At 44.8% G+C, this 24,364-nt stretch overlaps 1 protein-coding gene across 3 annotated transcripts in view; it reads right to left on the bottom strand.

The window, feature by feature from the left end:
- The window catches only part of GPR63 (G protein-coupled receptor 63), a 43,522-nt gene extending 20,528 nt beyond the window's left edge, over positions 1-22,994 (bottom strand). Inside the window, exons 1-2 of one of the 3 annotated variants that reach the window (XM_083177017.1) lie at positions 22,626-22,994; positions 21,723-21,841 (exon numbers count right to left, since the gene is read on the bottom strand). The gene's annotated coding sequence lies outside the window, so the exon portion shown is untranslated. Of the gene's footprint in view, positions 1-13,073; positions 13,440-21,722; positions 21,842-22,625 lie in introns of those variants that run through there. The other 2 variants (XM_083177016.1, XM_083177018.1) reach the window with 2 other exon arrangements.
- Between the last annotated feature and the right edge of the window lie 1,370 nt (positions 22,995-24,364).

Here is a 24,364-nt window from a genome sequence, read left to right as displayed (position 1 = left end):
TTTCATTCATTCCAGAATACGCACCTCATTAAATATGCGAATTCGCTGCAAAAATGCAATATTAAAAAAGTGCGATAATGGGCGATTTGGAAAGTGCGATAAAATCGCATCCTATTAAATGTCACCCAAGGGGTCAGAAGGAGGGTTCGGGGAAGGCACTTAGCAGGAGGCTCCCTGTGCTCACCACCTTTTTTATTCTCCCTCTATGGGGGTCGTGGACCCCCACGAGGGAGCAGTCGGATTCCGACGTCGAGGTAATGACTGTCGGAATCCCGACTGTCTGAGTCGTCCGGCACCCGTTTAATGATAGTCACCTTGTATATTAAGAAGGTTTGAAAGTCTTGGTTCTGCACACATTTTTATCCCATCTGTATCATTCACATCCAAGCAGTAACTAGTACACAAAGGGCCTTATTCTGGTTCACAAAAGCAAAATTCCTTCTCAAATGGACAAAACCATGTGCACTGGAGATGCAACATGTGCAGAGAGAGTTAGATTTGGGTGAGTTATTTTGATTCTGTGCGGGGAAAATACGGACTGCGTTATTTCTACACTGCAATATAGATCTCACTTTGCAGAAAAATCCCACCCAAATCTTGTTCTATCTGCACAGGTTATATCTGCCCCACCTGCAGTGCACATGGTTTTGTCCATTTGAGAAGGAATTTGCCTCACAGTGAACCAGAATAAGGCCCAAAGTCACCACTTTTTCCTGTCATCTTAGGTTGTGTAAACTTGGATGACAGATCATGTCAACACAAATTACATAGCTCAATATCTTTACTTTTATTATAAAGCAAAAGCAGCAAACATTCTAACAGGCAATTTAGATTATGGTATAATTTTACAGAACACTAACTGAGAAAACTGGATCTCTATTCCTTATGTGTAAAGCTAACAAAATCACAATTCTCACACACATTCCAATCATTCCATTTGTAAGTCATGGTAATTCTACAGCTGTCCAGTTTTAGAAACACCAGCAAAATAATACACTCATACTCACCATGGAGCTGATGCAGAACTGAACGAAAATCCGTTTTACAGACAGATCTGCATGGTTTTCCCACTGTGCATGAAAGAACTGGGTGGTAAGAGGTAACGCACACCCAGGAGAAGTTTAATTAGGACAAGTCGATGGAATTTCAGGCTATGCCAGGGTCAGGAGTCGGCATCTTCTGACAGATTTCCTAGCAGAGGCACACTGGCCATCCCGCAAAATTATACTCAAGTGACCAAATGTTTTCACAGATGATCTGATGCTGTATCCATGGACACAGCAGCCTATCACAGAAGCGGGCGCCTATTTAGAACAAGATGCCTCCAGGAGCAATTGCATAATTACAGCCAGCAGCTTCTTCATAAAATGCAGCTGCTGTGTAGACTGTGCCCAGCATACAGGTACATCTATACACTTTTCGCTGTATACACAATGAGGCATTTAGTCACTGCCTGCAGAGGTTTAACTGCATCATCCTCTATATCTGTTATATGATCTATTATTGGCTGCTCAGTTTTCCCTACTGCAAACAACCAGATTGCCTCAAAATAATGACATTACATATATTATATCCTATAGATTGTAAGCTTGCAGCAGGGCCCTCCTACCTCCAAGTCTGTCTGTTGTTACCCAGTTTGTTTTATCACTGTCTACTATTGTAAAGCGCAACAAAATCTGCTGCGCTATATAAGAAACTGTAAATAAATAAATATTACCATATTATGCACTCATATACCCATTGTAATAGCCCAGTGGTTCCCAAACTGTGCGCCGTGGCTCCCTGGGGTGCCTCGGGACACATGCAGGGGTGCCCTGGGTTGGTAGTCCAGGACCAACTAAAATTATTAATGGTTAATTATTTATAAGCAAAACCAGTGCTGGTGGCTGCCAATCATAAAATGTGTACAAAGTACAAACAGAAGCAATTCCTGCCCTTTTCCACATAACTGACCCTAAGAATAGCATATAAATCCAATCTAATTAAAATAAATTTGGCCTAGGGGTGCCGCGAAAAAAAATTCTTATACTCTAGGGTGCCGTGATTAACCCCTGCAATAGCCAACGCGCGCGTATATATTTAAAAAAATAACCAGCAGAGTGATCTCTTGCTTAGAGCTTATAAAACTATTTCTGTATTTCATCCCTAGGGCATCCTATATGCATGTGACAGCAGATTATGGTAGCACCCTGCTGAGAAGTTTGGGTACTTGTTTAGTTTCACGGCAGCAATTTTTTACCTGTTCATAACCCCACTATCCACTAGGCATGGAGTTGATTTTATATAGTGTGGTGAGTGCAGCGAGCCACCGAGCCTGAATCGTGGCGAGCCCCGCGTGGGGACGCGGATTACTGCGCTCGCCACACTATATAAAATCAACTCCATGCGTAGTGGATAGTGGGGTTATGAACAGGTAAAAAAAATCTAGTCTGCCCCTTTTTTAAACATGTTACCGCAAACCATATTTGATCCTTATTTTTTTTGTAAGGATATCAATATGCTTATCCCAAGCATGTTTAAATTGTACTACTGTATTTGCGTCTACCACCTCTGATGGTAGGCTATTCCACTTATCTACTATTCTTTCTGTGAAGTAATTGTTCCTCACATTTCCCCTGAATCTTCCTCCCTCTAGTTTCAGTGCATGTCCTCGTGTTCTGTTGCTCCTCTTCCTGTGAAGAATGTCTCCCACCTGTACCTTGTTAAAACCCTTGATATATTTGAAAGTGATATCTTTGAAAGGTTGTATAGGTAGTGTAAATAAATGTACACTGCACATGCACAGATCAGGTGATGCAATGTCACTCTCCAAAGCCACAGCACGATTGACAAGATCCTGGTAATAGGGGGGGAGGGGGGCCGTAATTGGGTGTTTAGACGCTGTTTATTTGAGATACAGTTGCTGCATCCTTGGACATATTTTGACTGTCCTCAGCAGCATGATTTCGCCGGATAGGGGGAGAGATGCATAAAGCCTTGAAAAGTGATAAAATGGAGAGTGATAAAGCACTAATCAAATTGGCCGCTACCTGTTATTTTTCAAGCACAGTCTGTGACATGGCACGTAGGAGCCGATTGGCTGGTGGTTTATCACTCTCCATTTTATCACTTTTCTAGCTTAGTACATCTGGCCCATACTGAGCAACCTTAGAATTACTCAGATGTCTGATGTTCACAACACATATCTGCACTAACAGTACATTGGTTCACTTTTTACCCCACCCATTACAAAGGAAGAAAAGCATAAAAACGCACAGTAATATCCATTTATACACACAGCTATGAGCTTTATTCACTTTCATATACCTAAAACTGGCCATACACTTTCAGGCAAAATTTGGCAAATCGAATGCATTTTAGATCTGATCCGATGTGCGGGTATTCATCATTGGGTAGACAGCAAGATGGTCGACTAGCATTAGATCGACATGCGGGAAGGTTGACAGGGTAATTAGGTTGACAGTCAAAAGGTAGACATGAGGGTTGTCACATTTTTTCTGTCCCGAATTTATACACATTCGACATGGCACTGAAACTTAGCGCTGCGCTCGCCATGCTTTGGGCATGGTGCTTCATTACGCTCGGCACACTATTTTATTCTCTCACCACGCCCTAGTGGATGGTAGGGCATTATATACCGTCTGTCTTCACATGTCGGTTCAAAATAAATGTGAAAAACCCCATGTTGACCTGCTTGTGTCAATCTAATGACCCTTGACCTAGTCATGTCAACCTAAATGCATGTCAACCATCATGCTGTAGACCTAGTGACCGTATCCCCAATGCGCAGTCCCTAGATCGCAAGGTGCCGCATGTAGGATCGGTTGGATATATTGCATACGATCCTGTCCCCCGGGAAGCTACCAGGTGGTTCAAGGGAAATCGTGTGTGTGTGTGGCCAGCTTTAGTGAAGTACAGTTTTAATTGATAACAAAATAAAAATTCTTCAGATTCACTCACTCGTGTTTTCAGAACTGGATAACATAATTCCAGGGGTATATTCTTGTGCAATAATTTATAAGCCAAACTTGTTAAGCTATAACAAGCGATAAAGTGGAGTGGAAAAGATAGATAAAGGACCAGCAAATCGCCCCCTAACTATCATTTCTCAATCACCTCATGTGACATGAGAGTTAGGAGCTGATTGGTTGGTTCTTTATCTCTCTTTGGGGTAGATGTATCAAGCAGTGATAAGGAAGGAGAATTGAGGCAGGGGAGAAGTGGTCCATGGCAACCAATCAGCTGCTCTGTATAATTTTATATTGTGCAAGTGATAGATGTTAATTCAGTACTGATTGGTTGCCATGGGCCACTTCTCCTCACTTACCACTGCTTCATACATCTACCCCACTATCACTTGTTAAAGCTTAATACAATTGGCCCTATCTTACTAAATGTTTACATGCATGTGGTATATGGAAAACAATGTAATTGGAAATACTGTAATAGGTTTCCTGAAGCGGCCAGTTACAAGCATACATACATTTTTTTTTTATTTTTTTTTAAATAGTACAAGGTATAAAACATTTTTAATGTCAAATGAAGCAGCAGATAGCTGTAAGTTGTAACAATAAACCAGGTATTTGCCCCATATTCTACAAATATTCAACGCAGACAGGCAGGACTTGATGCAAATGCACTGAATACCGCTAAAATATTAAATAAAAGGAATTGCAAGATTGCCAAGGCAAGGAATACAACATTAACATTCTCTTTTAATATTGCACTAGCTCAGGGCTGGGCAACACCGGCCCTCCAGATGTTAATGAACTAGACATCCCAGGATACTTTTCATTAATTTTGCCATGTGGTCATGCTGAAACTGATGCAAGGCATGCTGGGATGTGTAGTTCATCAACATCTGGAGGGCCGGTGTTGCCCAGCCCTGCACTAGCTGGTCATAGTTCACCACTTGCAGAATGTGGGAGCAGAAAAGGAAGGCTGTTCCAGCAGGGGCCACAAGGAGGGCAGCCTAGCATGAACACCAACAATGTAATAAATTGACAACAGGCAGTTAAAAACATACAAGGTATACGGTCGTTAGGTCAACACACCCAAGGTCGACATGCACTGGGTCAACACCTCAAAAGTTTGACAGGGGCTTAGATAGAACAGATCATTAGGTCGACACAAGTATTAGGTCGACATGGTTTTTTTTTTTTTTTAGCCGACATGTGGTATTCCATGCCCTACCATCCACTATGGCGTGGAGGGAGAATAGAATAGTGTGCTGAGCGCAGCGAGCTATGCGAAAGGACGTGATGCACTGATATGGTGTCCGTGTCGACATTTGTGGTAAACATGAAAACCCATGTTGACCTTTTGACTGTCAACCTTCCCTATGTCGACCTAAGGCCATGTCAACCTTCAGTGGTCAACAAAATGCATGTCGACCCTATGACCCATGCAATAACAATACATCTCACTATTGTACACCAGACAGTGCAGTGTGTACAGCGCACAATATATCATAAAGCGCACAACCTCATTGGCTGGGACACAGGCTGTGTACCCAGATTGAAACATACTTTGCAGTAATTCATGGCCCTAAATAGTAGAGCATACAGTGTTAAGACTTGCACATCAGGAATACTGCAGAATGTTTCAAATAGATTGCATGTGTCTGACCATGTTAATTGGTTTTGCAATATGTTGTGAAAACTCATCATCTAAATGCATAATTGGGCATATCGGTCACAGTAGTCTTGGCAGGCACAGTTTAATATTAATTTTTTTAACATCTGTAAAAGGTCAGCCTCATTTAATCACAGTGACAAGTATGCTATCCAAAGGTGAGGCAAAGCAACATTAAGAAGTTACACTTACTAAAGGATCTGACAAGGTTTTAATAATAGAAAATGGCAGACAGGAGATCTCTATCTTGCATTAATGTATACTGTAATGTGCGTGTCATACTTTATAGAAAATGCAATAATGTATTTAAATAGCAATTCTAGGATACAACTAAATAACTTACAATTTAATGCATGGTTAAACTTAATATATAATGGTTTAAATTTAACAGGTGAGGTCCACAAAGTGGCATCAGTTCAGTCTTATGTAGCAAACAGGGAATTGGCCAATGTTGGGGTTTCCACAATCAACACAACACTATACAAGCATCAGAACACTATTTAAAGAGTCCATAATGAATTCTAAGCATAACCTACTAGTTCCCTTCCTAGCTCAGGAGCCTGCACCATCACTGCCCTCCAAATGAATCTCACCTTAACACTATAGCAACCCTGATAATCGTATTCACATCTTTCACTAACTCTGCCACTCTGCTGTGCCCTTTGAAAACGTCATATCTGTGATAAACTGGTTCCCACCCAGGATCTTTTCATTTCCAATTCCATGAATCTCCAAGCCAATGCAGAAACCTGGATTTCTTCCTCTAACACCACTTCTCCCATAGGTCTTACCTCTGGGAGCCTCATTCTCTCACATCGCCGGGTCAGGGGGCCGCCACAATGGTGATGTTGGGGTCTCACTATCCTATGGTTAATACAACAACTTCATACCCCTAGTCTCTCTCATGTCTCTTTGTTGCTCTGACAATCATTCACCCTCAAAAGATCCACACAATAACCCTGACATTCCAAATCCCCCAGATACCTGTGTTCTAAGCCAACTGTCCTCCATTTCAAATTTATATTCTCATCCTATGTTATGCCCTATCCCTCTGTAAACCTCATCTCCTCTCGACTCCCTCGTCTGCCCACCCCCTTCACGTTACTTACCACATACTATATCAGGATATCACATCCCACCAGACTCTAGTGATGGCCATTTGGAATCGATAGTCTATGACCCATGGTGACTACTTTTACCACTAAGCTATCAAGTGTTTTTTCGCTCTCTAAGATGTCAAGACATGGAGACTAGCCCACAGCTTATTGAACAGTAAAGAAGGGGTGACCATCGCTGGGTGAAAAGTTTCCTTGCAGATGGTTTCATACCACCTAGGTTATCCATAAAAACCGTAGATGGTTAAACTACCATTCCTATCAGACTCCCAGCATCCCTTTGTTTCCCAGCCATGTTACCAACTTTTACTTTTTCCACTGTATCTGGGGATGAAGTCCTTTACACTCCCATTCTCTCTGCTCCACAAATGAAAACCACTTCTCCAGCCAGCAAATAGAGACCCAGTCAACATTTTTAATGTCAAACTTATACCACACTACAATTAAAATGCCATCAAATTAGTAATGTAACATGCTGTGTATATTCTCCAATATTCTAAATTGTTTTACTGCCCCGAAGAACAAGGAAGAACAATGTGGTATAAACACTTTTAAGCAATGTGGCTGTGGATACTGACCAACGGAAGTAAGGACATTGTAGAAGGATGCTGGGTGTCAGGGATTCTGCTGATCGATTGGGCACCATCCGGTCCGCTGGGTATGAGATGTACCATGATGCCAGCCGACAGGTTTATATGCATCATTTCTTTTAATCTGAGTTTTTAGTAAAATGTCTACAAACTAATATAGCACTATTGGCGTTGTTGTTTTTTTCATGTGCATTTATGCAAAACGGGCATAGGTCATTGGGTCGGTAGCATTAGGTCGACATGGGTTAGGTTGACAGGGTCATTCGGTCGAAACAAGCATTAGGTCGACAGTCAAAACGGTCAACATGTTTTTTTTTTTGGTCCCGAATTTCTACACAGTCGACATGAACACTGAAATGTAGCACCACATCCTCTCAAATGGCTTGCTGCACTCGGCACACTATTTTGTTCTCCCAGCCAACCCTAGTGGATGGTAGGGCATGAAATACCGCCTGTCGGCTCATAAAAATGTGAAAACCCCCATTTCGACCTTTTGAGTGTCAACCTTCCCCATGTCGACCTAATGACCCTGTCGACCTAACCCATGTCGACCTAAATGCTGTAGATCTAGGGACCGTATCCCATGCAAAACTAAATATGACGCTAGCTATAGAGGGGCAAAATGAAAACATCTAACCATTATTTCATGGATATTAGAAGACAATATATTTATTGTTAGAAGGAACCACAGATAAAATCAAGGACGCAATACACTGAAGGGTGATTATATTATAATCTCCCTTTGATGTTTTTTTAAAATGTGGGGGGGGGGGGGAAACAAGATTTTCCACATTAATATCAGTCAATTTTGCCTGTTCATTACATTCTAAAACCAAGGTGAGGTTTTTCTAAGTGTGAATTACTGCATTCTTCCTGTAATATTACAGAAGATACAAATCTAGTTATTTATTTGGCTTGCTTTACCACCCAAAGTACTGACATGCTGATGTACTGTAGTGTGCAGAGCTTCACCTGGCAGCATGCATTCATGTTACATAGCAGCATTGGAGAACAAGCATGCAATGTACAAAGACTATCAAATGAAAAGCATACAAGATACATAGTACTGACATAGGCACACTATCCTCCAGCTCGGCAACAACAAAACCATTCCCAGAGCTCCTTCTGTTATAACCATACATCTCTCTACCAACTAGAGGACACAGACATCAAACACAGCACTAAACACCAGTGAACAGATAAGAAAACCGACTGCCACCAAACAGGGAAAAAAATGCAGGATTAAGAGTACAAACAAAGCATAGGACAGCAAATGCTTATTTATTAGACTAATATTAGTGAGATATCTTCAAAAACACCCATATTTGTGAAGTGCTCTGTGTTCGCAGAGAGCTGCTCCCTGCCCAATTTTTAAAGAGAAAAATGTGCCCTGCACCTTGCTGGTGCCACATGAATAGATGCCGTCCATATGGCATGGATTTACATTAAATTGGAAATGTTGGGGATGCTGGGGCACAGCCCGTTAGTGAAGTAGAGGGTACCAGACCACCCAAATAGCAACCCCGAGAGCCCCTCACCGGCATACAATGCTCCCTTTTTGTGAGCAAAATGCACAGACCCCTCCCACATCCGAGCTGGGAGTGCCTACAAATATTAAGTATCCCCACTATTTAAGGTCAGGGAACTGCCGCAGAACTAGAAATGTGCAGATCCGGATCTACCCGGATCTCAAAACAGGATCTTATTGGATATATGCTGTCACATGTTTTTGATAGCTAATAAGATCCCGTTTTGAGATCTGGATAAATCCAGAAGTGGTGAATGGAATGCATTAGGCATGCTGCGTGTTCACAGATACTTTTCTGCATCCACTGTTGTAATGCATGGTTACTGTAATAACAAATCACTGAATATTTTCTATTTAGCGCAAAATTCTCTGTAAAATTTTAGAGTTGTTCGTGATACTCCCAGGAATTTCTGAAATACGCAAACCAACCTATCTGCCACCAACAGATATTCCACTTAGTCACTTTGATTCCATTTCTTAGACATTCTGTCCTTCTGAACAAGGGTTGAACCACTTGTTCATTTCTACATCCTTATATGAAATGTGCCACATGAATGGCTGATTAGATATTTGTATTAATAAACAGCTAATAAAAGTGGCCACTGATGCCCCTTTCAGACCGCACAAAAAAAACGGTATTTTGCCAATTTTTAACCGTTTAGAAACGGTAATCTGTGCGGTCTGAAAGGTGCAAAGTGATTAGTGTTTTTGGAAACGGTAAAAAAGCAGGGTCCTACCCGTTTCAGACCTGTTTTTTTTTTGGTGACAAAACTGATCTGAAACGGGATTCCTACCCCTCCCCCCTGGGCAGCGCAGGGAGGCGAATAATCGCGCTGGGGCAGGGGGTCCCTACAGTGTATGTTATACCAGTGGCGGGGTACCTGCAGCTACTAGTTCCCATACGCTGCAGGGACCCCGCCCCCCGCCACTGATATAACATACACTGTAGGGACGCGCCACCCCCCCTGATACATCACCCTGCTGTCAGAGATGTGGATGCTTACAGCGCAGCCCATGCCGTGATGCCTCCCGAGCCGAGTCCCCGCTGCTGCAGCCACCGGGCGCACTCTTCAGTCCTCAGTGCCAGTGGCGACGCGTCGTGTCCTGCTGTGATGCCTCCCGAGCCGAGTCCCCACTGCTGCCTCCGCCGGGTGCCCTCCTCAGTCCTCGCTGCCAGTGGTCAGTACCAGCGGCGACGCGTCGTGTCCTGCAGCCGGCGATGCGCTGCGGCCGCCCTCCCACATGTCCCTGTGCACAGCCCGCAGGGCTATTACAGCAGGCAGCGCACCAGGGCTGCTCCCGGGGCTCATGGGTGACTGGCTACTGCTGGGATGATGGTAATAGAGGTGCACAGGGTGGCACAGGTCTGCCCCCTCCGCGGCTACAAAGTCTTGGTGGGGACCCTGGGGCTCCTCTGTAAAAATTGATTCATTGGGCCGCCTCCTCCTCCTCCTCCTCCCCCCCCCCCCCCCAAAAATTGATTCATTGGGCCGCCTCCTCCTCCTCCTCCTCCTCCCCCCCCCCCCCCCCCCCCGCTTTAGACCAGGTATTTAGATGCGGTGTGAAAGGGGGTAAACTTCCTCTGACCCGTTTTAAAAAAACTTTTTAAATACAGTATGTTACTATGTACATCCTTGCTGGCGGGTCGCCAGAACGTACGTGCTAGCGACCCGCCAGCGAGGAGACTGAGACGCACGTGCGTCTCACGCGCGACGGAAACCCTGTCTGTCTCCGCCTCAGGGAGACGGACAGGGTTAGGGGGGGTTAGGGGGGGGGCGGGCAGGCGGCGGGGACCCGGGGAACTGATGGAAGCGCCGTCGGAAGGGGACGCGCGCGCCCTCTCGTGCGCGTGCGTCCCCTTCTCACCATCGCCATGGCGCTGGCGGGGGATTGCGGCTGGCGACGCCAGCGCCATCCCCTGCAAAGATGGGACCTGACCCATCTGTACCTGGTCTAAAGCAGGTTTTGCAGTGTGAAAGCAGCATGAATGTGCTTAACTTGGATAACCGCATATATGGTTATTTCCAAAGGAATATTAGCCAAACATTAAAAGTGCTTTGAAATCAAAAGACACTATGAAGAGCTTATTGCCTTTCTATAATAAGAGGGCAATTCTGAAAAAGTGATATTATATTACCTTCATCACAACATAAACCCTTATTTATTCATCAAACGAATTTGTTGAAAGTAATTTTGACCAATGTAACTTAAGCTATACAGGGCCAGATGTATCAAGCTTCAAAAAGTGATACAAAGGAGAGTGATCAACAACCAGCTCCTACCTGCCATTTTTTCAAACCCAGCTTGTAATGACAGTTATGAGTTGATTGTTTATCACTCTCTATTTTATCACTTTTTGAAGCTTGATAAATCTATCCCACAATGACAAAATCAGGGGCAGATTTACCAAATTTGAGACGCAGAATTATACCCCCTTTCACATCGCCACTAAAAACCGGGTACAAACTGGTTTGTGATGTGAAAGGGGTTACTGGGTCCCGTAAACGGGTAGCAACACAGCAATCAGAATCGGTAAATAAAACAGGAGTTCTTACTGGTTCGTTGCCGTGCAGTGTGACCGTTTCTCTGTTCACACTATGGAGGAGGCAGAGCCAGCTCTAAGCACTGCCTCCTCCCCTACCTCGGATGACGTCAGTGAATCGGCAATAATGCCAATTCGCTGAGGGGATGTGAACATCCCAAAATGCAGGGTCGCACCGGGACTTTTAAAGTCCCGGTGCGACCCTGCCTTTTGTGATGAGAAAGCAGTATTAGCTTCTGTCAAGTGACAGGCTGTGTAAGAACAACAACAACAACAAATGATCTCTCTCCAAGTCTCCCCCTAATTTTTTATTTTCATAAGTATCAATAATAGATTATATTCAGGACAATAGGTGAACCAATTTTTCATAGACCTATGGCTTGCATGCCAAAACTTCTGGATCTTAACAAATGCAGACATTTCTTGATAATGTTTATACTGTAGACCAGGATTAGGCAACCTACTGCACTCCATCTACTGTGGAACCACACCTGCTAATATGCCCTGCCACAGTTTTAGTATAATATTGACAGGGAATGATGGGATATGTAGTTCCACAGGTTACCCATCGCTGCTGGGGACCAATGACTAGAATCAACAAGAAGTCTCGCTTATGGCATTTATTTAAATGCAATCTTTATTTAAAACCACCAGTCTATTTTATACTATATACCTGAAAATTGTTAATCAGTCTTGGCTAGTATGTGCATTTATAGCATTATACAATGTTAATTAATTGGTTTAAATCCACATAACTTTACTTTAGATTAGAAATGGATGCTTACCCCAAATGAACATTTTCCTCTCATCCCCTATCGACTGCAAAATACTCTGTCACAGATTTGTCCACCTGCTGTAGGTGTGGATGTTTATACCGCCATTTATAGGTGATTGTATCATTGATGGTGGGGATCCAATGGTTGTCCATCACCACTGTCATAGAGCCCTGCAATGTTTTTCCCTTTCTCACTGGGCAATGACACAGAGCCTAGTTCCAACCCCAATACCCCATTCCATCCTCTGAGCGGCCCACTGTCCAGTCAGAAATAGAGCAGGGATGACTGTTGGTTGAAAAATCAATGGTTTCATTCTATCAAGGGTAATCACCAATTATTTTTTTTTATGGTAATTTTATTTATGGTGATAATCAATGGATAACTTGACAATATCCGTTACTAGTTTGATTTGATGTGCTACCTTAAAATCTGCAGCATACAGTATATTGTATGGTGTCTTGGTATAAGTATTTGACAACATATTACACAGTGCTGTGTGTTAAGGACACACAGCAAAATCACATGAAACATAGGAAAAATATGGCCCAGCCCAAATGATCTACCAATTAGATATAGTCTTACAATTGTACATCAAGTAGCAAAATAACCAATGTTGCGGCTTGGGGATACAGTGTCTGGCTATAGTGACGTTAGGCCATGCCCATGCATTAACAAACACTGTATTTAGAAGCATTGAAGATCGAACCCCATTTTAAAGCACTGCAGTACCTAGCTAGTTGTTACTCCTAGGACAGACATGAATGCACATACGAGCAGCAGGGAGCGGAAGAGGTGTGCGGAAGCTGCGGCTGCCTGCTGCTGGCAGAGATAGCACGATGAGACCACCTAGCTGGCATAGTACATCCCATAACTGGAGCTGGCACTGACCTGGAAGAGCAGCAACAATGTACAGCGGCGTCTCCGGCTTCCTTCCTACACCACGCACTCTCCCGGGCAGGCGACGCCGCCTGCTACACTCCCCGTGCCGCATCCCATTCATCACACCAGCATGGTGACCGTGATACAGGTAGGGGTGGCGGCATCACGCAGCAGCTGTATCAGTGCCGGACAGAAATCCATGCTTAGTGCATATTAGTACAAGAGGCGATAGGACTCGGAGCTCCAGTCCCCGGCAGCAGCTGCACCAGAGACGCCCGGCCTCAACCACCTGTCGCCTCGCCCACAGGCACCGCATTGGCTCGCTGAGTAACATAAACTTTCTGCACATGCACAGCCTCACACAGCCGGCTAGCGCTGACCTGACCATCGACGGTGTAGACATCGATGGCCAATACTTAAATGAGACTTTTGAAACATACTGGGGGTGGAGTTGAGCTTTTGTCTTCGGTGGGTGAGCCAGCAAAGAAAGCAGCATCTGCATCGATGGTCACCAGAGCGTGGAGTCTGGTCAGACCACTCTCTGCCGCTGCATGGAAGTTCAGCTGTACTTTTTGTAAGTACAATACTATAACATCATGTAAAACAGCTAGTATCCACTTATAATGTAATTAATATCCTGTGAAATAAACCTATAATTACTATGCTTTACGCTGTACTCGAACATATAGTTGTCAAATCAGCCATTTAAATGAGCACGTTAGGATACATGCCTTCAGAACATATTGCTTTGTTCAAATGCAGTATGCATCCTGGGAGTCCCAGGCTGGGAATAGTGTTTCCACTTTTAAATTACACGTTTTCTGGTTTTCTCTATCAAAATGCCATATTTCCCTGGCACCATACATCACAACTGTCCAAATTTCAGTAGGAAAAATAAACACTTTGAGCATTGTTCCAATGTCCCAACCGTGGGCCTCAATGTCCCATAGATGGATCAGAGTTTTGGTAGCACCCTGTCTACTCCTCTCTGAGTTCCAATCCAGATCTCTGGGCAAACCTCCGTGATTAAAAACATCACCTTACAAGCATGAGGACATGCCCTCTTTCATGTGCACAAAGAGTCCTGGGCAAAATGTAAAAAATTTGGAGCATACTTGCCTACTTTTGAAAACTAGTTTCAGGGAGATTATAGATGGTAATAGAATTAAGCAATGCGCCCCATTGAGGGGACATGTCATGCTCCACCCAAAGGATGTGGCTAGTTCCATATATGGAGAGATTGTGTACGCTGCACCTAGAAGCGTGGCTGTGTACTGCTACATCTGAGAGGAATCCTTTCAAATATGGGGGGGGTGTAGTAGGGTAGGGTAGGCTAGGCTATGCGGCCTGTTCCAGCCAGCTCCTGGTCCGGCCCGGGGGCGGGCGCCGCTCGCCTGACCCACGAGGGGGTGGTTGCAGCCACCACTGACCTGCACCGGCACCAGCTCCACTGGTTGCCGGGAACCGCTGCTTGCTTATATTGAGGGAGTGAAATCGCTGCTTACTGATCTTGCTGCTGCTGGCGGCTCCATAGCACAGGCTGTCGCTGGTGATGCTAGTAAAAAGTAGCGGTGGCTCAAGGGACTTGCTGCCACAAAGAGATAAAATTTATTTAAATGTTGGGCTGAAATGGTGCGCCCTCCAGTGGCTGGCACCCTAGGCAGCTGCCTAAAGCTGCCTAGTGGTAGCACCGGCCCTGCTTATATCCAAATGTAGATGAGCCCAAAGCAGTTAGTAAGCGCTATTATACTTGCTAAAGTGCTAGGAAATGGCGCTGATGATTCAATGTAAATGTATCTATCTCTCATTCCTTTTCCCCCAAAAATGTAACAGTGTAATGTGGGCTAGGTGAAATGAGGGAGATTGCTAGACTAATGAGGGAGAGAGGGAGATTGCTGCTATTTCAGGGAGTGAGTAGGCAACCAGTGGCGTAAGTTCATATGAGTCGCCCGGAGGCGGTAAAGATAGCGGTGCCCCCCAACCCCCACCGCAGTTGTAGATATCATACTGTGTATACCAACCTAAAAATATAAACTATTATATTTGATATATACTGTGTGTGTGTGTGTGTGTGTGTATATATATATATATATACACACACACACATATATATGTATATATAATTTATATATATATATATATATACACACACACACACACACACACATACTGTATATACTATACACGTACTGTATATATATATATATATATACACACACACACACACACACGTGTGTGTGTGTGTGTGTGTGTATATATATATATATATATACAGTATATATATATATATGATACATACACACACTTATATGTAATGCTTAATGTAAAAGTCAATCTTACTTGTGCTGCTGAATACTGAGAGCGGGTCCCCTGCTGCTTTAGAGATCCCGCCTCCTTCCTCCAGGCAGCCTGCACACCACCCAATCAGGGTCCGGCAGGCTGCAGATTCACATAGCATTGGACAGCTGAGCCGTCGCTCAGCTGTCCTGGATAACTCGGCAGCAGGCACCTGACGTGTGAGCTGTCAGTGTGCACTGCAATAGAGGGTAGCTGCGCTGCGGATCGGATCCGTTGTAGAGATCCGATCTGCGGCAAGCTGCAGCTGTAGTGGACCATATTAGAGCAGCGGCGCGGGGGGGGGGCTGTGTCAGCGGCGGGTTTCTTGCTGCAGCGGGGGCTGTGTAGTGTTGCTTGCGCCTGCTCTCTGTGCCCCCCCCTGATGGCTAACGCCCGGCGGCAAAAGTCTCCATTGCCTCCGGGAGTTACGCCACTGTAGGCAACTATGATTTAGAGGCATGCTGATACAATTCGAACTTAAGTGTGGTGTAACAAAGGCCCCCATACCTTATGACGACTTCTCCCCTCACAGAAGTCACACGCAATCTCCCCTCGAGTCACCCAGGACCTTTCCAGGCAGCAGGATCGCATGCGATATATCATATTCAGTCTTTTCTTATTTACCCTGCACAGAAACTAAATAACTCATCCAAATCTAACTCTTTCAACACATGTTACATCTGCCTCACCTACAGTGAACATGGGTTTGTCCATTTTGGCCCAAAACAGAGGTGACATGTCTGCATTTTTGGAAATGGAACCTGCCACCGCCTCATCCCTGCAAAAAAAAAAATTGAACAAAAGCAGACTGCCAATCCCTTTACGTCTGCAGCCGTAGTGTGCCCACTTTCTTAGATTGACTGCAAAACATATGGATATCAGCATTGATCCAATGGCTAAGCAAGCCCCAAAGATTTTGATTGGGCTGCAATATATGTCCATATGCAGCAATCTCCAGAAGATGTAACTTTAGTGCTTCTTTCTGCAAGGGGATATGGTCTAGGTCGACAGGTCATTAGGTCAACACAAGCATTAGGTTGACAGTGTCTAGGTCGACATGGGGTTTTTCACTGATTTTTGAGCCGACATGTGCCGACAGGCGGTATTTCATGCCCTACCATCCACTAGGGCATGGTAGGAGTACAAAATAGTGTGCCGAGCAATGCGAGGGGATGCGGTGCATTGGAAACTGTGTCCATGTCGACTGTCGACAATCGGGTCAAAAAACAGTGAAAAACCCCATGTTGACCTTTTGACTGTCGACCTAGAACCATGTCGACCTAGCGGTGTCAACCTAATGCTTGTCGACCGACTTGCTATAGACCAAACGATCCCAACCCTCTGCAAGAAGTCCGTGTAAAGAAACCTGAAGACTCCCTTCTCTTCGCCTGTGACTTTAGGTGGCTGGTAGCCATGCATGTACATTAGGACCATCACAAACCCAGGAAGATCTCTGTATTGGACGAACCGCCTCAGTGGGTAAGTATTCCTTCATACTTGTGTTAAAAATTCTGGTGGTATGCATGCACATATGGGCGGGATATCACAGTCAAATTGCAATACATTGTACATTCCACCATCAGTGTTTTTACTACCTAAGCATTTTTGCCCAGTGTGTATGCTGACCGATGATGGGGAAAATGGCTGGGCTGAAAATTGCTCTGACCAAATTTTTCCTGTTTTAGCGATTTTTTTTTTTTTTATTTTTTTTTTTCCTGGGTGGTGGATGACTTTCCATAGCAGGATGCTATGGAAATACCAGCAGATGAGCGGTAGGGCCAGTGATGATGTGGGAGCGTGCATCAGTGCTCATAACTGCCCCGTACACACTGGGTGGCTTGACAAAACTGAGCTGCTTTCGCTCAGTCGCCCAGTTTGAAAACACCTCCCCCAAATCTAAATCTCTCTGTTTATGTTACATTTGCCCCATATGCAGTGCAGCATGGTTTTGTACATCTTGAATGCATGCACAGAGGTGTGTGTGTGTGTTACCCTGACTGTATGCAAAGAGGTGGATGTGTTATCCTGAGGGGTAAAACACACACGCTATGGGCAGCATTACCTCTTACCAATTTATCTGCAATAGAACTCTCATCTTGGTAAATAAACCCCATAATGTCACTTGCCATTATCACTCTCCCAGACTCATAGGAGAAGAGATTTTGCTGCTACCCCTTTCCATTTGCTATAGTAAAAACCAGCAGATCTGCCCCTTCTATTTTGTACATTTATGTGAACTATTCTCTTGCATGGTGCACCTTCTAAACGAAAATTCCTTTTTGAAATTTAGGCAGTTTTAAAACTTTTGCTCATGATACAGTAGCTTCCCCAATATTTCTGCCGCTTGGAAAATACGGTGCATTATGCTTAGACACCTAATCAGCCACAAAATGTCTGTAGGAGTGTACAATATTTGTAAATATTGCCATTGAAGATAACACTGTGAAGCCAGGAACTAGTAAGCACTCAAGTAAAGGTCCATACACACTGGGCGACTATGCCCAGCATGTATGGACAGCGATGATTGCGTTAATCGCTGGGGGGGGGGGGGAAGCTGCTCTGTGCATACACACTGAGCGGCTTTCCCCCTGCCCGGCGCCGACGGCGGGGGGAGGACGGCTTTGCATAGTGCAGAGCTATGCAAAATCGTCCTCAAAGCCGCTCATCTGCTGATAATACCAGCAGATGAACGGCTTTCCCGGCGATGATGCAGCAGCGCTCATCGTCAGGGCATACACACTGGGCTGCTTTGAGCTGAAAGCCGCTCAAACCTGCTATTTTGAGTGACTTTCAGCTCAAAGTCACCCAGTGTGTATGGGCCTTAAGGAACTACCAACGGCAATTTTGCATTCTTCGTTTTAGCAATAGAATGATCTGATTACATTTATAGGAGTAATAAGCATATGGGTCTGATTCAAAACTGATCGCTGCTGTGCAAATTTGCGCAGCGGCTGATTACCATGTGTCTGGGCCGCAATGCACGTGTGCGACTCCGTACTGTAATTAAATCCTGATACTTTTTTTCTTCACTTTTGCAAAGGTGATTAACAGGAAGCCAGCAATTTAGGGGTGGTAAAGAAAGAAAACAGGCGTGCCGAAATAATCGCAGGTGTTCCTAGAGAATATGCAGGCAGGCCCAAGCATTTTAGGGGAGGGTGTATGACATTAGCTCTGGCCTCGATCAGGCTGATTTCATCGCAGCCGCCAAGTCCAGGGCTACCCAGAGCCTGCGATCAGTGGTGACTGACCAGTGGGGAAATCTTGCGATTGTGAGCGGTTAGATTTGCGAGCACATTAATCTACAAGGCGGGATTTCACTCTAGCGGGGCGGTACTTACCTGATCACTGGCAGCTGCAAATTAGCAGCCGTGCAATCAGGTCTGAATACAGTGGGAAAAGAGTGCCCCGTCTGCATGTTGCAGGTACTCCCATAAATCTGCTAGAAGAGAGTAGTTAAGGGAAGGGAAGCAAAATAAAAAAATATATTGAAGATGGAAATAGCCTGTAAATGTGAAATACACATTTCTGCACAGTATATAATACTCACTTGTTAATGCATTACATTGATTTTTCATAACATGAAGTGTCTTTTTATCGCCTGCAATTAGTACTGATCCTACTCTTAAGACCTGTACTGTGAAGGACTAGATTCTGCACAGACAGACGTAGCATCAGTTGTTCACGCAAGGTACTGACATTGTATAGGTGCAACTGATGCTACTTCATACCAGGTCGGTATGCAGAACAATGGGATTATTTAGAAACTTTTACGGAATACATACTTTATGCTTCTGTTTGCGTTCAGTGCTTTCCAGGTCTAGATTTACTGAAGGAGTCTATACTTGAGATACTGGTATATGAATTAAACACTGCTTTTCTCTGCACAGTTATATATTTATTAATGGTTTGTCAGAAGAGTGTGTGACCCAGAGAGAACATACATACAAATAGGACTTTTGTCAGGAATTTAAATTACGGCCCCAGTGATGTGAAGAAGCATTTTAATTGAAGCTGTGGTCTTCAGTGTAAATAAATTGGATTGATAATTATGGCCCTGATTCTAATTCCATCAGTCCCCCACATGTTCACACGGGGGACCAATGGTGAAGTACTGCAGGGCTTCTGTACGGGCACCTTCGCCAACCTGCACAGTCAGTGTGGTGCTCACACATGGGAGGCAGGACAGGGGTTGGTGGCGGTTGTGGCACATGAGAACAGCCAGCGTTTCATGGGCATCCCCTTGCAAACGCTGGGCATTCCCATGCAAATGCAGACGTGACGCAGTGTGCCTGGGATGGGAGGCCGATGTCACATGGCGTCAGCTGCCCACCCGGTCTACGTCCCGGAGCCCGCAAAATATAAGTCAGTCTCAACTGACTTATATTTGCAAGCCCTGGAGAAATCATCGGATGGTCAGCAACCATTGAAGGATTTCTCCCCTAGTATGGTTGTGAGGGGATATAGCGGGGGTGGGGGGGGGGGGGGGTGGTGGCAGGATGGGCACATTGGGACAGAGTCAACCAGAATCATGCCCTATGCCGAAGAAAGTATACTGTAGTCCAGACCTATTTACGCTGGTGCATTTGCCCTTTGATATCCTCATTTTATTTGAATTCCTAATATTTTTGTGTTTTGGTCCACAAAACATCTAAATACATATATTAGCACAGTAATTGGTGATCTCCATGTTTGTAACAAATTTTAATAATGAATCCTTTTTTTGCATACTTTATCAAATCCACCGGACAGGATGAGCCTATAATCAATCATACACATTGCTGTGAACAGGCCCATGGTCTTCCAGTAGCATGTGCATATGCGTAGGCTTAAAGTCCCGAATATTTAGCATTACTATTCTTTATGCACACAGGGCCCAATTCAGACCTGACTGCTGCTGGCACGGCGGCCGATTATTGATATATTGGACATGCGTAAGCGCCTGCTAGTGAAGAAATCCTGCTACTTTTTTCCTTTGCTAGCCAAGGTGATTGACAGGAAACCGGCATCTGGGGGTGGGAACAGTCTGTAAAGTGGGAGTGCTAATAAAATAGCAGGCATGTCCAAAAACACACTAGGCATGCCTAGGAAAAGGCCAGGCATGCACAACCATTTTAGGGGAGGCTGTGTGACATCATCTCTGGCCCGGATAAGCCTGTATTCATCGCATCCGCCGAGTAAGTCACCGGCTACTCTGAGCTTGCAATGAGTGGTGAGCGTCTAAAGAATGGATTTTGACATATTCGCTTGGATGTGAAGTTTTCCCTAGGCATGCACATCCATTAACACATTTCATTATAGTGGGAGCCTTCTACCTGTTTGCTGGCGCGCTGCTAATTCGCACAGCAGCAATCAGGTCTGAATCGGGCTCCTAGACTTACAGAACACATATCACACATATAACACAAATCATTTTAAAAAGAGATCATAAATGCAAACGTGGACATGCAGGGCGGTGGTCCAGCAGACCTGTAGCTGTATCATGCTTCAAAAAGTGATAAAATGGAGAGTGATAAATGGCCAGCTGCAAACTGTCATGTTACAGGCTGGGTTTGAAAAATGTCAGGCAGGAGCTGATTGGCTGGTTGTTTATCACTCTCCATTTTATCACTTTTTGAAGCTTGATACTTCTGGCCCATAGTATATAGAAAGTCATTGCTTAAATCTGTGTAAGTAACCAGGCAAGCATTCACTCTATCTTGCCCTGTGAATGGCCTTTGTCACCATCATGATTCAATTGTGCTGCATATTGCCAGTTAAAAGAAGCACCCTATGTGCCTGATTCAGACCCATTCGGAAGGGGACAAATTCAGCCCTGTTCTGATGGTGGGTGGTCTGCGCATGCACATATTTGCGCATGTGCAGACCACCTGTGTGAACGCACTGAGGCGCACGGGTAGGGGAGGGAAAGGGAATGGGGTTGGCATCAGGGGAATGCCCAGCATTTTATGGGCATCCCAATGAAAGTGCTGGGCGTTCCCCTGAGAACGCAGGCGTGTCGATGCCTGCTGGGGGGGGGGGGGGGGGGTGGCTGACTTTTCGGCAATCTGCGGATGAAATAAAGGTCAGTTCATACTGACTTTTATTTCCGAAGGGGAGAGAAATCATTCGATGGTCAATGACCGTTGAATGATTTCTCTCCACTTTGGGCGCATGCAAGGGGATGTGTTTTATGGAACGTAACATGGTGTGTTACTGAGGGGGTGCGTCAGGGTGGCGCTTACTGGCTCACTAGGTACGCTGCCTAGTGAGCCAGTCTGAATCAGGCCCTAAGCCTGGTGTTTCACATGCTACCTGGTGTAGTGCCCCTGTGAGAACTCCTACCTGTGCGTGGCATGTGCACATTCTGTGCCTATGGCCGGGAAGCACTTCAGCTGCTAAAGCCCACTGTCACATGGAAGCCGCATTTCCCATTCACTGCTTGAAGTCACTATGGGAGCATCCTAGCAGGGAAATGCACAGCATTATAATAAGGTTGGGTCACATCAACTGAGTGTCTTCATCATAACCTTAACGAATATTGCAATTTCTAACTAGAAGTGTCCGGCCTTAGATCCCACGAACAACGTAAGTATGGTAGTTGCTATCATTTCAGGCTTAATAATGTACATTTTTGTAGTATTATTTCTTGGGCAGTACATAGTTAGCTGGAGGAATGTAAGTGGTAGTCTGACAATGATGTCTTTATATGTGTATATATTGTTCTACCTGACTGTGTATTGTTCTACTGTACGTTTTATTGTCTTCTATAATAATCATGCGAACCCTATTCTGATCCCCCACATTACCAATGCGAGTGTTGGCAACACCTTCTTCGCACTTGGAATAGTGAGCACAGCATATAGAAGGTGCTGTGATCTGCAGACTTCATTACAGGCAGGTTGCACAAGGCAATTGCTGGAACAACACAGCCACTGGCTGACACGTATGTGCTTCTACAAACATACCATGATAGGAGTGCAAAACACAGGTTTATACATTATCTCACTGAATACAGAGGTAGTGCCAGCCGCTCTATCCCAGCAATAATATTACAATAGAAAATGTCAAAGTGTAAGTATAACAGATTATTGAATAATACATTTTATCAATGTATCAGGGTAAAGCGTTCTGCCATGATGCTTTGTGTATAGCATTAAATATATAGGGTGTGTGTGTGGGAAAGCTCAGTGAGATGTGGCTCACCCAGCACAAGAAATAGGAATGCAGCGATTGTGTAGCACTAACCTGGGATTCCTCTGCTTCTCCGCCAGCATTTACAGGAAGATTAGGATTACACAGAATCTTTGGCTTCCTCTTCCAGACAGCACTCTCCTGGGCAACAGCTTCATGCTGCTCAACAAGATGCACATTCTCCATTCAGCATCTCAAGAAACAGGACAGCACTGGCACATCCTAATCCATTCATTATATTAAGGTGGTGCTTGGCTCACACTGTGTCACAAGCATTAGTGACAATATCCCACAGCCACTGTTTAATTGCAAGAAATAAATCCATTCTTAGTGAATAAGCACAAGAGAGACAGAGAGGTAAAGGGAGAGACCTCCCTGGAAGCAGCTGCATTGACAGACACAAAACCCGGCCTCTACTGTACATCCGCCCACCAGAACCTCATTGGCTAGCTCGGTAACATAAAGTAAAATCTCACAGCACAGCTGGCTGGGTCAGGAGAAACAGATTTCCTATGGTTTGTGTTGCTGAGCTCTTGCAGGGGTAAAGGAACAGCTGTACCTGTGCATGCTGCTAAACAGTAACTACCCGCTCTGGCATTTACATTCTGAGGTCTGTAAGAGATTTGATATATAGTGGAAACAAATTAGAAAAAAATGGTTACATCAGGATCCTGCAGCGTAATATAAAAAATATATTGGTTTTTGACTATTGCATTTAGAAAGTTGCTTGTGATAAAATGAGTGATATTTCATTTTAAGAATAGCTTACATTAAAATGAATTTAAAAAAAATGAAGTTTCCAAACTCCAGCATTACAATTCAAGGGGGTTATTCAAGTCCATTCGGTCCTCTGTGCATTCACTGGGCGTTCTCATGGTAATGAGGCAGTGATGCGGGGGCAGGGGGCTGGCAGCTGCACGCCCTGCACGTGGGCCAAGCAGGAGCCTGACCAACCCCCCCTTCCCCATTTTCCATGGCATTTACAGCCAATCCCCCACCAGTAGATATATATATATATATATATATATATATATGTGTGTACAGAGGTGAGATGTGGTGTATTATACATGTAATGGCCATTACGGTGTGTGACATAATGTGTAATGGACAGTATGTTGTGTGACATAATGTGGCCACACCCCTATTGTCATGTAGCCACTCCTCTCTTTGTGTGACCACACCCCCTAACGACATGTGACCACGGGCATTTTTGGCTATCCTTACCATTAATAAAAATATTGTACTTGCACTGTATGGCCTGGGTCTGTCCTTCCTTTCTGGAACTCCGAATTTACTTGTTTGGCCCTGCTATCACAGTCGCCGTGGCGTTCACACAGAGTGGGGGGGCTGGCGCGTGGGGATGCCCAGAATTTCCTAGGCATGCCAACCAAAATGGTGGGTGTGCCCAGAATGGCCGCATCCAAATGGAAGTGTCAACAAACACATCCATTCACATGCATATGCGGCCATTCACTCAGCGATGGGGAGGCGGGCGTTCTCTCACCCAGTGGTGTTTCCCTGCTCGGTAAGTAGCAAATTCATGCTGCTTGCCAAGCTGAATCACCCCCCTTAGTGCTCATAAAAGTGCACACACAGAGAGATTGTGAATAAAGTGCTTAGAGGGTCGGCAGCATGGGTCATGCCTATGGGAAAGCCAAGCGCAGCCCATGCTAATGGCGGAGTGATGCGGGTGCCGGGGGTGGGCAGCTGACGTCAGCGGATGTCAGCTGCCCGCACTTCACGTAGCAATGGGCACTTCACTGGGTGTGTCCCGGGGGACACAGGCATTCCCC

Source organism: Crinia signifera, chromosome 3 (genome assembly GCF_055691185.1).
Source record: "Crinia signifera chromosome 3, ASM5569118v1, whole genome shotgun sequence".
Classification (NCBI taxonomy): domain Eukaryota; kingdom Metazoa; phylum Chordata; class Amphibia; order Anura; family Myobatrachidae; genus Crinia; species Crinia signifera.
Note: the sequence above shows the minus strand (reverse complement) of the source record. Positions and strands in the feature narration are given on the sequence as shown.